Consider the following 14,729-nt stretch of genomic DNA (forward strand, 5'->3'; position numbering starts at 1 on the left):
TTATGGATGTAACAATCCGGTCGATCCCCATTATTAGTACTTTAGATCGGAGGATGCTGGCTGGTAGATTTGCTTTCGACCAGACATGACCCTAGCTATTTGCTATGTCTGCATCGGCTAAATAGCTGATTGCTCGTACTTTAACGCTTACATCATGTTTTCATGATCTTGTTAAATGTGAATAGATCTGTTTGTTTTAAAGGTTTAATTTGTTGTCTTTATCATGGCTGCCATCGATTCGGTCGAACCCCACTGTTAAGGATAATAGGCTAGGTCTGATGAATTTATAGATCTGTCCATGTTAAATAGTTGATTGTTCATATGCTGTAATCCCTTTTCCACCTGAATCGGCTATTTCAGCCGATTCGCCTGTGCTTTCACACGTGTAGCATGTCTTTCATAAACCTATCAACGTATAAATGATTTTATGTATTCTTTGGCTTTAGTTTGTTGTTATTATTATAGCTGCATCGATCCGGTCGAACCTCACTGTTAATAGTAACAGATTAGATTCAGAGCGTTTATAAATTCATTTGTACTAGACAGTCGATTTGTTCGCATGTTATATCCTTTCTCATTAAACTTATCGGCTTAATGCTTTACACCGGTTATATCTATCTAGCCAATGATGTTACTTATATTTTGGCGCGTTACTATAAAATCAATCACGACCCGCGAGCTTTACAGTCCTTAACAGTCGATTTCTTCTCGTATCGGCTATTTAGTCGATTTTCCCGTTTGGCTGCTTCCGAAGCGGCACACTTGGAATTGTCTGGGCAAACTGACATGTTCCACCTTAAATTACTGATAAACTTTCTCTCATTGTCAATTGTAGATCAAATTGACTGGCAGGCCTTTGGAAATTCGTAGGGTCGACTGGTCCTGCATTGAAGCCAAGCGGATCTCCAGCTTTGCTCCATCAAGCAGATCCTTCCAGCTTACTGCGTGTTGACACATTTTTGTGCCGACAGACAGTCAAAGAGTAAATATTATATGGACTCATTTGAAGTACAGAAATAACACCTCCTATCTCCTTGCCACTGTCGTCTCTGAAAGGATCAAGATATCTAAGAGGGGGGTGAATTGGGCTAATTCTAAATTTTTGCAATAATTAAGCCCTACACTTAGCCCATTTCACCCCTTGTGTCTAGAATGTGTTTCTATTGTTCTCTCGTACAAAAGTTTTGCACCTAGTTTTCAATACTACTCTAACATGGCAATTCTAGGAATGTAAAGACATAAAATGAATTGCTCAAATATAAATGCTCAAAGTAAAGAGAGAAAAAGAAACACGACGATGTTTTCCAAGGTATCGGAGAGTCGCCACTCCACACTAGTCCTTGTTGGAGCACCCGCGTAAGGGTGTAGCTCCCCCTTGATCCGCACAAGGATCAAGTGATCTCTACGGGCTGATTCTTTGACACTCCGTTACGATGAATCGCCCACAACCGCTCACAACGTGACTTGGGTCATCCACAAGCTCCGCCGGATGATCACCAAGCTCCCAATCACCACCGAGCCATCTAGGTGATGGCGATCACCAAGAGTGACAAGTACAAACTCTTACTTGACCAAGATAAGCCTAATGAGAAAAGTGGAAGCACACTTGCTACTCCCTATGCACTAATAAGGTCCTTAATCTTGGATTAACAAATCTTAATCACTCCACCGGGCTCTTGCTCTCCCTTGCACTCTAAAGGTGTTTCTCAGCTGAACAAATGGGCAAGAGACCTCCCATGAATAAGTAGAGTAAATATTTATACCCTCTCATTCAAAATATAACGTTTGGAGGTTGAGTCAGCACTCTGTGGGTTAATCGAACGCTCTGGTCAGGGTGATCGGATGCTCCGGTCAGTTATACCCGCCACTATATCAGAGAGAGCTGTTAAGCTCTGACCAGACTCTGACCAGCGTCTGGTCAGCACCCACCGAACACGTCCAGTCAAGAAAAAGCCTATCTAGAACCTCTCTGGAGTAGACCAGACGTAAGCACCCCAACATTCGGTCAGCACTCACCGAACGCGTCCGGTCAAGGAAAAGCCTCTCTAGAACCTCTCTGGAATGGACCGGACGTAGGCAACCCAGCGTCCGGTCAGCACCCACTCAGCATCTGGTCAGTACCAGACGACTGTAGTTGATCAAATGAACTGACCGGACTCACCCTCCAGCGTTCGGTCACAACAAGACCAGCGTCCGGTCAGTCATTTGACCCTCCATATAAATCATATGTGAATGAAGTTGACTTCTACTGATCTTAGGGTTATTCCTAAGCTATTTAGTGCTAAGTTTGACAAGTGTGCACCACACCTATTCTATTAGACTCACCTAGGTCAAGCCACTAGTCCATACCCCCTTAATAGTACGGCCAAAGGAAAAACAAAGTCCTAAACTAGTCCGTCCTTAACCTTGTCGTCCATCCTTTAAAAATCAAAATGATTTTCATAGACAGGGGCATGACAACCATGATTGCCCAATCAATTTCCATTACCATGACCTAACTCAAATTGCCTCTGCAAAACACACGTTAGTCATAGTAATCTCATATCATCATTAATCACCGAAACCCAACTAGGGACCTAGATGCTTTCAGCCTCGCTAAATTATCTATTGTTAAAATTACTCCCTTGTACAAGTACCACATGAAAACTTTGATTTTGAGAGGTAGTTTAAGTTTCCAGATTAAAGTACTATACGGTATAGCTTGTGTTCCTAACAAAGTTATGTACATGGAGTTGGCTGAGTATAGCCCATTATGATGTAGCCCCCACACAAAGCGATCTCTTTGGTTCGTTAGTTGTACATCTACAATCATGGCCACCACTTCATGCCATGCTCGCAAATTCGCACCCATCAGAGATCTTCTAAAGGCTACATTTAATGGCGTCGTAGCCAACACTGGCCTTGGCTCTGTTCGCTTGAGCTTATCAGCTAGAATCAGCCAACCAGAAAATAGTGTTTTTTTCTCACAACAAATCAGTCATACAAATCAGCCGGAGCCAAAATAAGTCTAGCCGAACAGACCCCTTACATTCGCATTTTTTCTTCTCACAATGTTATATAGTGCAGGGAAGAGCGATTTTAGAGGGCACGGTCTTATCCATGAATCCTCCCAAAAAACGCACTTGAGACCCATCACCTAGATCAAACTTACCCATCGAGAGGAACTCCCCCTTGACCTTCATGAGGCCAGCCCAAAACTGAGAATCCCCTGACATGTATTGAACCTGTGTTAATGTTTTGTCCCTTAAATATTTATTGGTAAGTAATTGTTGCGAGACCCGTCTCCATTAATTAGTATAAAAAGCCATTTACTTAGGAGACACTTACTGTGAACATCTAAATTTAAGACTCCCAACCTTCCTTGGTCTTTGGGTATACAAACTACCTCCCATTTCGTCAATCTATATTTTTTCTTGTGTTCATCACTCGTGCCAAAAAAAAATCGAGATCCAAGTTTAAATAGTTGCTAGACACTCTTGTTCGCAACAAGATTGCTACTCGATCTCCATCCGTTTCAAATGCAATACGTTTTTTACTCTTCTAGATATATTACTTTTGTTATGCATTTGGATATCCGCTGTGTCTAGATATATAGTAAAATCAATATGTCTAAAGAAACTAAAAAAGTCTTACAATTTGGAAGAAGGCAGTGCTTTTTTTTAAAAAAACACACACACACAAACCAGGAGAGAGGACGTGTATAGATCGTCGTACGGTCCTGATGCCAACGTGTGACGGACCACGAGGACATGAGAGGCAGCAGCACGCCGTTGATGTGAGCCTTGAGTGGAGATTTTGGTTTTGCACGGGAAGTATATAGTGTAGGCACAGTATATAGTGTAGACAATATATACTACAACGTACGAAAAATCCAATTGCATGCATGCATGGGCCCGGTGATCACACAGCTAGCGAGCTATCGAAATGATGAGGGGTATGCTTGAATGATGGCAGATGGGGCTGCATGCATTGCCTCGTCCATACCATGCATAATTCCATCACATGGATGCGCAGAGCCGTCTCCCCAAATTTCTAAGGGTAGTTAGACCGTCTCCAACAGCGTAGACATAACGCGATCCATGCCAAAAATATGTCGTACACAGTATTTTAGTGGCAAAAAAACAGACTCCAACAGAGTAGGCAAACACATGATCCATTTTAGGTCGGAGGCGACGCGGAATGCAGGCACAAGCAAGACCAACCTACCACTCTCTTGTCTCGGGGTTCAGGTCCCCGTCCAAACTTGGACTCCAAGTCCCTGCTCCTGAGTCCCAGACTCAGTGCGGTGCTTAGACCTCCACCATCACCACCTCCAATCAGTCGGTCCGGAAAGAGCCGGAACCCATGACAAGAAAGTGACAAGTCTTTCCGCTCCCATAAGCAAATATATGCTCAGGATAATAAGTCTGTGACCTGACTACCATCCACAGCAACGGACAATCCTTAACTGACACGAACAGGGAAAACAGTGTAACCAAGCTATGCCCCGTTGGCCGCGGGACACACCCACCAATACCCGTACCATATCATTCTCCGGTCTCCATTTTTCTTTCACAATTTGATTATGAGAGCAGTAATAATAATCACCTACTGTGAGTAACGGCATGTTACTCACACTATCGAAAAACCTAAGCATAACAGCTACTCGACCTAAGCTAGTAAGACTCATAGGTAGGTATATCTATGCATGTAATTTCAATAATAAGCCTGTAACGTAAATGCACATCACACACACACACACACACACACACACACACACACACACACACACACACACACATATATATATATATATATATATCCAATGATTATTTAAAATAAGGGTTATGCACCGAGGCTTGCCTTGAGCAGGTGAATCGTCAGCTATGTCAGTCGTCGGTGGCTCCGAGGCTTCCTCCTGTACGAGGACCTCCTCCTCATACTCCTCAATCACCTCCTCGTATTCCTACTCTCCAGCGGTCACGAACTCCATCAACGCGTTCTCTACATACATGCAATGATGATATAACACTTAGCATTTTTGCAACAGCAGCTCTTAAATTATATATTCACTAAGTTGCTAAGCTAACTCTAATGACTAAGGTGCTAAGCTACCCATCTTTTTCATTAAACAAGCACGAAACATTCAAGTATTATCTTAGCAACAAAAATACATTTCTTACTTTGTTTACGATTTCATATATACTAAAACAAGGAGTACTTAGCTACCATATTTCTCAACCTATTCTAAGGCTACAAAAATTACAGTGAGCACATAATAATATAATGAACCTACTGTAAAAATTTCATGGCCAAAGCTATTACCAATTTGCCACAAAAATTCCTACAATTATTAATTTAAATAACATTAAACACTTTCAAATGATTTAATAAACCTTAGCATCAACATAGACATGTATAAACTAACCATATTATCAGATAGACAACATTTTTAGAAACTCAACAAGATTTATTACACAATTTTTGGACACTTATAAGAATTGATATTAATTATCAAAGATCAATCCAGAAATAAAATGATACAACTATTTCTAATTTCTTAGGAAAAAGAAAAGGCAAATTCAGCCTCGTGGCCCAACGAGACGCGGCCCACGGACAGGGGAGCCCGCGCGCGCTGACTCATTTGCACAAAAGTCCCTACGCTTAAATGAAATCACACGGCCACTATGCGCGTTATTCACGCAGTCAACAATCATGCACTAATAACCCTATAATAATTCACCTTCACATCGGGGAGATCCCTGGCGCCCCTGCGCTCGCCAGCGTGGCGGGCATAGGCACTAGTTGTCCACACCAGCCACCTAAGGTTCTCACCAGCCCAGCTAGTGGGCCAACCTCCATCTATGGTCCTAGTGCCTATGCTAAGTGGCGGTACGGGAGTAGCCGGGCTCTCAAAAGCGGTGGCCACAACGAGCGGTCGCTCATGACGGTGGTGCGGCCATTTCAGCCACCCTAGATCACCGCACAACCATCTAGCTAGTGTGAGAACATCCTTAGCTTACCCTGGACTTGGCTGTAGCGTTCGTTGGATCCAGGGGGTGACGGAGAAGGCTGGTCGCGTGCGACCAGAGGGGTGTGGCGGTGCTCCATGATGGCATGGCCGTGTTAGCTATGGCGTGAAGGTAGTAGAGGTTAGGTAGTGATGCGCAAGGTGAAGTGGAGATGGAGGCAAAGCTTGTGATGCGATTGGTTGAACATGAGAGGCTCTGGGGTGGATGAATGCTCTCGGTATTTGCCGTTGCGGCCTTAGAGGCCCGGCGGCGAGCAACTCCAAAATTGGATCGTCATGATGCGAGTCAAGGCGGGGTAGGTTTAGGTGGCTAGACGACTCATAGCGGAGCCAGAGAGGCAGTGAATTGACATGAGGTGACCAGTATCTACCGAATTTAAGGAAGCAGCTTCGTCGACCATGGTGATAGGGAAGAAAAAGCCAAAGATGAGGAAGAGGTAGGTCCGGCTCAGTCCGTCCTCACCTTGGCAGGGTGAAACGTCGAGATGGCGGACTAGAGGGGGGTGAATAGTACTTTCTAAATTTAATCACGCTGGCTAACTGAAACAACTGCAGAATTAAAACAATCGGTCTAGCCAAGACTATACCCCTCTATCGAAGTACACACGCACCTTATAAAGATCCTAATTAGGCAACAAAGGTGTTGGGCTAGCTAGAGCTCACCTATCCAATTCTAGGAGCAAGGTCACACAAACCTATGCCACTAGTATTTTGCACACCGGGGAGCTCCTACACAATTCTAGTAAGCAAAAGCACAAAGCTCCTAAGCTCACTAGCAATGCTCAATAACAAGGTAACCAATGCCAAATTAGAGAGTGCAAATACTTAGCTATACAAACTAAGCAATGTGACTAACAAGGTTACACAAACCAAATTAGCTACGCAAGGGAGCTAATTCTATGCTACACAAGCAAGAAGGTAACTAATGAGCTACATAAGCTAACTAATTATAAGAGCAACTATACAAGCATAATGTATATGAAAGTAATTACAAGCTTATGTAAGAGGATTGCAAACCAATGGGAAGACCAATGTTGACACGGTGATTTTTTGTCCCAAGGTTCACGTGCTTGCCAACACGCTACGTCCCTGTTGAGATAAGCTCTAAGGTTGTCGCCGGTCCTCTTGCTAGTGGTGACCCACAAGTCACACTCTCCCACATGGAGTGCTTACCACAAGCTCTAGCACTTGACCCAGCCAGACCACTTATCGCCCTTCGTGCCTCGCTCTACAAGAGTTGCTCTTTATGGCTCCCGCGGGGTGAGCACAATGCCCCTCACAAAGCTCTTCTCCAGAGCACCGCACAAGCTTCTTGTGGGCTTCGACGGAGACCACCACCAAGCCATCTAGGAGGTGGCAATCTCCAAGAGTAACAAGCACCACCAGCTTGCAAGACAACCACCTAGTGCCACTCAATGCAACCTCATGGTGCAATCGCACTAGAATCGTTCACTCATTCGATCAGATAAACACTATCAAGCTCAAGTGAGTTAGAGGGCTCTCAAGCACTCTCAAGCATGGACACAAAAGTCTCCCAAGGTGCTCCCTACCTAGCCATGGCTGAGACACCCTTCTATTTATAACCCCATGGGCTAAAATAGCCATTACCCCTTCAGTGGGCTTTCTACGCATCGACCGGACGTGCCGATCCCTGTGGACGGGTTTTTGAAATAACAGTTGCCACCAATGGCTATCTCGCGCGCACACCTTCATCCACCGATCGGACATGCTACTTAGCTTGACTGGACTCACCACACCTCAGCGTCCAGTCAACAACAAAGAGCTCCCAGAGCCTTCAAAACACGACCAGACGTGTCCGTTCACATGTGACCGGACGCGCCACCACCTGAGTCCGGTCGTTTCCAGAGAGCTCCCTAAGCCTCTATTTTGTGATCAGACGTGTCAGGTCAGTCACGATCGGACACAACACCTGAGTCCGATCCTTCATGACCTGCCATGCGTCACTGCTGTTCCTCACGCCACCACGTTAGCATACGTTAGCTCTGACCGGACGAGGCCACTAAGCATCAGGTCACCTCTTCGCCCAGCGTCTAGTCAAAGACTAACACCTATGCGCTCTCTACTGCCACTGACCGAATGCGTCGGTCCTGCCGAGGCCAGTGTTTGGTCACTCATAGTGTCACCTTCTCACCTCCGTTTCTTCACCAAGTTGATCCTCATCAACTCCAACTTCTTCTCATTTGCAAATGTGCCAACACCACCAAATGTACACCACCATATGTATGTGTGTTAGCTTTTCACAAACATTTTCTAAAGGATTAGCCACTCAACTTGCCACGCCACTCGATCCTAGCGATGATGCAAAGTTAGATCACTCGAGTGACACTAGATGACCAATATGCAAACAAGTTTGCCCCTCTTGATAATACGGCCATCTATCCTAAACCCAGTCATCAACTTCTCTACACACCTATGACCAGTGAAATGAAATGCCCTAGGTTATACCTTTACCTTGCGCATTCCATTCCATCTCCTCCAATGTCGATGCGACGCATGCACCAACATGATCAATAATAATATGATCCACTTTATATCATCACGTGATCATATTGGTTCATCGATCTTGACTTCACTTGCTTTTCACCGCCGCCTTCATCCATTAGCGCCAAGTCTTGCTCAAGCTTCATGGCCATACGGTCCATCGCTCCAAAGCCTGTCATGTCTCATGTGCAATGAGCTCTTTATCATCACATGTGTGAGCTTTACAACATCTCTAAGACATTTGCACCTTCATGGCATATGTTTCTCACACACATGTACCTGTGGACTAATCACCTGTGTATCTCACATAAACATAATTAGTCCACCTAGGTTGTCACTTAATTACCAAAACCACATATGGACCTTTCAATCTCTCATTTTTTGTAATTGATGACAACTCTACAAATATATGGAAATTAAGCTCTTTTGGATTCATGTTGCTTGCCCAAGCAATTTTACCATGTGTAAATAATTTTGGACAAATACCACAAACCTAAAATGGTAGTATTAGCTCCCCCTATATATGTGTTAGAGTGTTTGGTTTGAAGCTCGCACATATGCATAGATTAGAATTATGGGAGAGTAATTACTACCAAATGATGCTAAGGTATATCGAATAAACTTTTGAAGTGTGATACCAATCAGAGTTGTACTTTTAACACCATCCTTAGCACCATGAGTAGCTAGACAATAAAAACACTAGAAACCCCGTGAGATCAACATTATAAGCAAGGTTCTAGTACCACGTGTAAAAATACAAGTCTAGCTACCATGCTATGCATGCTAGTTATCAAATCATCATTCAAGTTCTACAACTAGCATACACCACACAAGCATGCATATCAAATTTAAAAAAATTTGTGCAATGCAATCAAGCACATGACTATGCACATATCAAATGCAACCAATCAAAGTTTATGAGCTTGCTCCCTTTACTTGTGTGCTTCTCTTGTCAAGAATTTTGATCCTCTCACATTTTTCAATGTTCTTCAATGTTGCTCCCTCTTTGTTCATGTCCATGTCCAACCTCTACTTCTTTGTCTCAATCTCTCCCAAAGCTTTTATATCTTTGTACAATCTCTCCCCCTTTGTCATTAATTTCTATAAAAAGGTGTGCTTCTCATTGATGCAAAGACTTGCATTGGGGTAGATAGTGGAGGCTTGAATCTTTCCATGTTTGATGGACACTACCAAATATTGGAATGACATCACTTGTATAGCTCTTAAGATACCACACATAGGATCTTTGACCTTGATATAAATCGGTGGGACACCTCCCCCTAAGTCATTGCATGGGTCATCTATTTGCTAAACTTGAGCTCTTGTAGATGAGGGCTGCATTCTTTATTTGATGATCACTTAAAGTTGAGGATCACTTGTAAAACCGTCGTCTTGCATGATTGATACCACGTGTAGATGTGATACCACTTTGAAAGAATTTGCTACCATGAAACCACTTGTTGGATTTGTTAATTTTGACTATTTCTTGAACATTTGCTATCTTCATGAGTACCACTTATAGGATATCACTTGTGAGTTGATCTAGACATCACTTGTGAATTCTTGATGAAATACTTGAGTCTAGATACCACTTGAAACAGACAAACTAGATATCCATTTGTATTGTTGTCTTGTGCTTGTACTCTTATCACTATCATGAGCTTCTATGGTTGACTTGAACTAAATTAATTTGCCTAAGCTTTCAAGTCCGGTTTGAACCCTCTCTAAGCTTCTTCACACTCATTTGGAGGTTATCTTATCGAGGTTGTACTTGTCACTTGTTGGCAATCTAGATTAAATTAAGTACTTGGGTTTACTAGCTCATGAACAAATTCATATACTAACCACTAGATCAACTAATCATTCAACCAATGGTGGTAGGCTATGAATTTAAACATTTCATTTGTTATGCATATTCCTATGAAGCATGTACTATATGCACTAATCGCATACTAGTAAGGGATGAAATGATCATGCACATTACAATAATACATTTGCTATGTTAGAGTAGAGGATAGTCACATAGATTCTAATTCATTACTCTAATAGCAATGTGAAGTCCAATTATAAGCTTGGTGAAGACCAATCATGAATAATGAAATCCATACTTCACCCATATGATTTGAGAGCCACTAATATGATCAAGTACACTATCTTGTTATGGTTAGCTTGCTTCATCTTTTGATCAATGCTTGCATGAGAGAACTATTTGGAATACCACTTGAATTGCCATGACTAGCTCTCTTTTGGGTGTTGCTTGCTTTTCTTGATCAACCATTTTGATTGCTTCAACTAAGCATCTCAAATATTCCTCGGATCATCACTTCCATGTTAGCCTTTCAAGCACCACACTTGGTTTACCTACACATAGACAGCAAGCCCCAACACTAGGGAGAAGTGACCTCTCTCCAAAGAACCATTCTTGACACTCACTTGAAATAACTTAATTGATTGATCCAAGTGATGAACTTAACTTGATGAGTAACCTTGATTACTTTTTTAAGTCCTTTTCTTTCTACTTATTTAAGTCCTTTTCTTTCTACCAAATAATCTCCAATAGTCACTAGAACTTAAACTTTATCTTCATCTTGAGTTTGATCTTGATCTTCTAATTTGAGTACCAAATATGTGCCAAGTACACTCCACAATCAAATGACCTTGTACTCATAGCTTGTCATACTTCTAGATCATCTCAGAATCAAACTTAGGTGCCTCAATTACTTATAAACATGTTTCAACTTGAGGACCTTTCAATTAAAGTGACTTTAAATAAATCTAATAATTATCACTTTTCTGGCAGATTCTGTACTCTTCAAAGAAAAATATATATCTCCCAAAGTACAAATCCAAATACCATAAAATTTGGTGGAGATGTGATTCACTAAGCTATCTAGCAGCTGTAAAAATTTGAGCTTCATTGGACTTTTAGATTGCTACCAGATTTCAATTCTTCCACCACTGTTACATGCTGAAAACTGCTGCACTATAGCTGACAAGATCCACTCCAAAACCAAAGCATCTGTTATCCAATTCTCATGAAATTTGTACAGCATCTTATACCATAAGTCTAGAGCATGTACATAAATTTTTATGCTAATCCAATAAATTTTGATCACTCAAATATGGCTAAGATCACAGCTCACTCGGATTTTCAATATAGGACAGATTTCAATCACTTGAGCTATACTTCATCAAATGTGAATCAAACTTAAAACCAACTTGTTTGAATACTTTCACAAGACATACATCCATTCAACCACTCACTAAAAGTCATCTTATGAATTTATCCAACACAAATCAATCCAAACTTGACTACTAATCAATTTATCCATTCAAACATCTTATAGCAAGCAACATTGCATATTTATCCTATTCAATCAACTCAAATGCACCCAAATTAAAATATCAATAAGAGATATACCTTGGTTAGTTCATGATCATCCAATTAGTGAGCTTCAACTCAAATATTTGCAAACCATCAAATATATTCAATGAATCACCAACAACTTAAATTATGGCACTTGTTTGTTGATTGCACTTGTACTTCACTCAATTTGTCATGGCATTGGGATAATGATCATCACTTATCAATACTTGGCTCAACTACATAATCAACAAGATGAATACCATTTGAACCAAGCCTCCAATGCTAATGGTACCTACAAACAATCATCCACTTTTTGATGGTACCCAAACAAGTTTGGGTCCTCTCAAGTTAGGAGCAACATACTTAGGCAAAGCCTTAGTATGAGTAGTGGTATGTTTTGTAATAGCAACTATAGAGGTACTATTATCATCCTTCCTAAGTATAGAATCATCATCAATTGAAATAGGCTTAGGAGTGTTACCTAGGGGACATGAATGTGCCATGTGTCCCCTTTCCCGACATGAGTAGCACTTTCTCTTTGATTAAGCCTTCTCTTCCTTGCTCATGTGGTGCTTCCCATTGTCTTGCCTCTCATGGATTGCTTGAGCCTTCTTCTCAAGCTTGGTAGGACACTTAGAGGCAAAGTATCCCGTATTTCCACACTTGAAGCACTTGATGTGAGCATAGACTTTCTTCTCATCTTGTGTCTTGCTCATCATCTTGGCATCTTAAGTTTGCATTGGATGCCTTGCCTTTTCACCTCTTCTTTTTTTTCTTCGTCATCAAGTCACCACCATCTTCATGATAGATCTTGACTTGCTCTTGGGGTGTCTTCTCTTGCTCAACTTGTGGCTTTGGTTGAGGCTCTTCTAGTTGCTTCACCAATTGCTTGGTTGGGCACATGGAGATAAGATTGTCACACCCAATTTTAAGGATAAAATTGAATGCACAAAACTCATGTGTGCCCAGGAATCAATCACACACACAAGCTGACAAATTACATAAAGTATCATCACGGTGTCTCATACATTAGAATCATAATATAACTTAGTCTTATACATCACAGCGGAAAATAAAAGGTAACTCTCTCACGTGGAACACCATCACAGGGAAGGTCAACTGGTTGACCACAAGCCTAAAAATCCTCAGGAAAATCTTCATACCCGTTGTCATCTGTTACCCATTCGGGATTTTTATCCAAATAAAGAGAATAAACAAGCGTAAGTACATCCCGTACTTAACAAGTTAACATGAGGTTATGAAGCTCAAAAGGTTGACACTGGTTTACTGCAGTTAGCATTTTTAGTACGACAAGCTCTTATTAACAGATATTATCAAATTATGCTTAAGCTCCCATTTAACCCCATATGAACTAATATCAGGGTCAAGTGTATCATATATCATCATAGAACAACTTAAATGATCAACAACAAGTAACCAGTTATTCTGTGAGTTTTCTAGACCGCTCGTGACTATGAGCACGGCTGTTATAACAGTTTGTTACCCTCTACAGAGGTGGTGCACATTCACCGCGAGTCGTGATCCCCATATGCCCGAGTTAATTACTCCCATGTCACTACCAAGGTGAGCGGGCAGGGTACACTATGAAGCCATTTCATAGGTTTCTATAACAAGTTAGGGCTGCTAGGTTTCCTTGGCAGGCAGATGTAGGAACCCCCCTTTCCTATGGCACATATCCATCACGGCTATACTCATAGGAACAGAGGCAGCCCTATACCCAACGTGCCAAGCCCCATTTGCACCAAAAAGGTAACCTCTAACTAGCTAGAAAAGGTCCTATTACTGAGCTAAAGTCAGAGTCATATGACTCTCCCGGTTGCACTGTCAGTCCCAGCTTTTGCCGACAGATAAATCCTTATGGAGGGCTGGGAGCAACATGATCAAAGGTCATTTGCACCTTCACCCTATGGAACGGTTGTTATAAATCATGTTAAATTCTTAGTTCCATAGAATCATTCATCATCATGTAGATCAAGTTTAGTTAGAGCACTAGCAATCTACCCATATGCATTTACCCCATAGGAGTCAAGGGAACAAGGCATCAAATGTCTAGAATATCCTTAGGGTTATCAAAATTAGACACATGCACATGAGTAATTGGTTAAAGTGTAATAGGATAGCAAGGTAGGCCCCATGTTATACTTGCCTTGGTTCACAAACTCTTGCTGGTCCTACTGGTCATCAAAGAATTCTTGGTCTCCAACGTTCTCCTCACCGTCTGAACGCGACCAACACGGCAACATACAACATTCCAAAAGCATTCATGCAAAGCAAACATTCCTATCATTAGAACAGTACACCAATAGTATAGAAAACAAGATAAAATGTTTGTGAAAATAATCTACGTCTCGCTACGATCACGTCAACGCGAAGTTCACGAAAAACAGAGCTAAAATGCGAAAGTTATGATTTAAACGGGATTTCCTATAGCAATATATTTCATTAAATCTAACCATGAAATTACAAAGTTCCAAACTTGACTAACAGTGATTCTAACATGTAGATCATGAAATTACGAAGCTAACACGATTTGAACGGATCTATTTGGAGCTAAAACGACAATTTTATAAGCAAAACAGTTCAAATGGCATTTCTGTAAATACTGAAAACGTATTTTAGACTTAAGCAGTGAACTTTACGCTTTCAAAATGAGAATGCGTAATAAGGGAAATGCGCTTTGGACTGCGGGTTAGGACTTAGAAAAGTACAGGGTCTCTTTAGCAAATCTGCCACGCGAAGGGGTACCAGACGTTCTCGGCCGTTGGATCAAGGATGGGTGGCTCGGATTAGATCAGAGGAGGGAGAGCAAGGGATGGCCGGCCAGAACAG

This window comes from Miscanthus floridulus, chromosome 8, assembly GCF_019320115.1.
Source record: "Miscanthus floridulus cultivar M001 chromosome 8, ASM1932011v1, whole genome shotgun sequence".
In the NCBI taxonomy this organism is placed as follows: Eukaryota; Viridiplantae; Streptophyta; class Magnoliopsida; order Poales; family Poaceae; genus Miscanthus; species Miscanthus floridulus.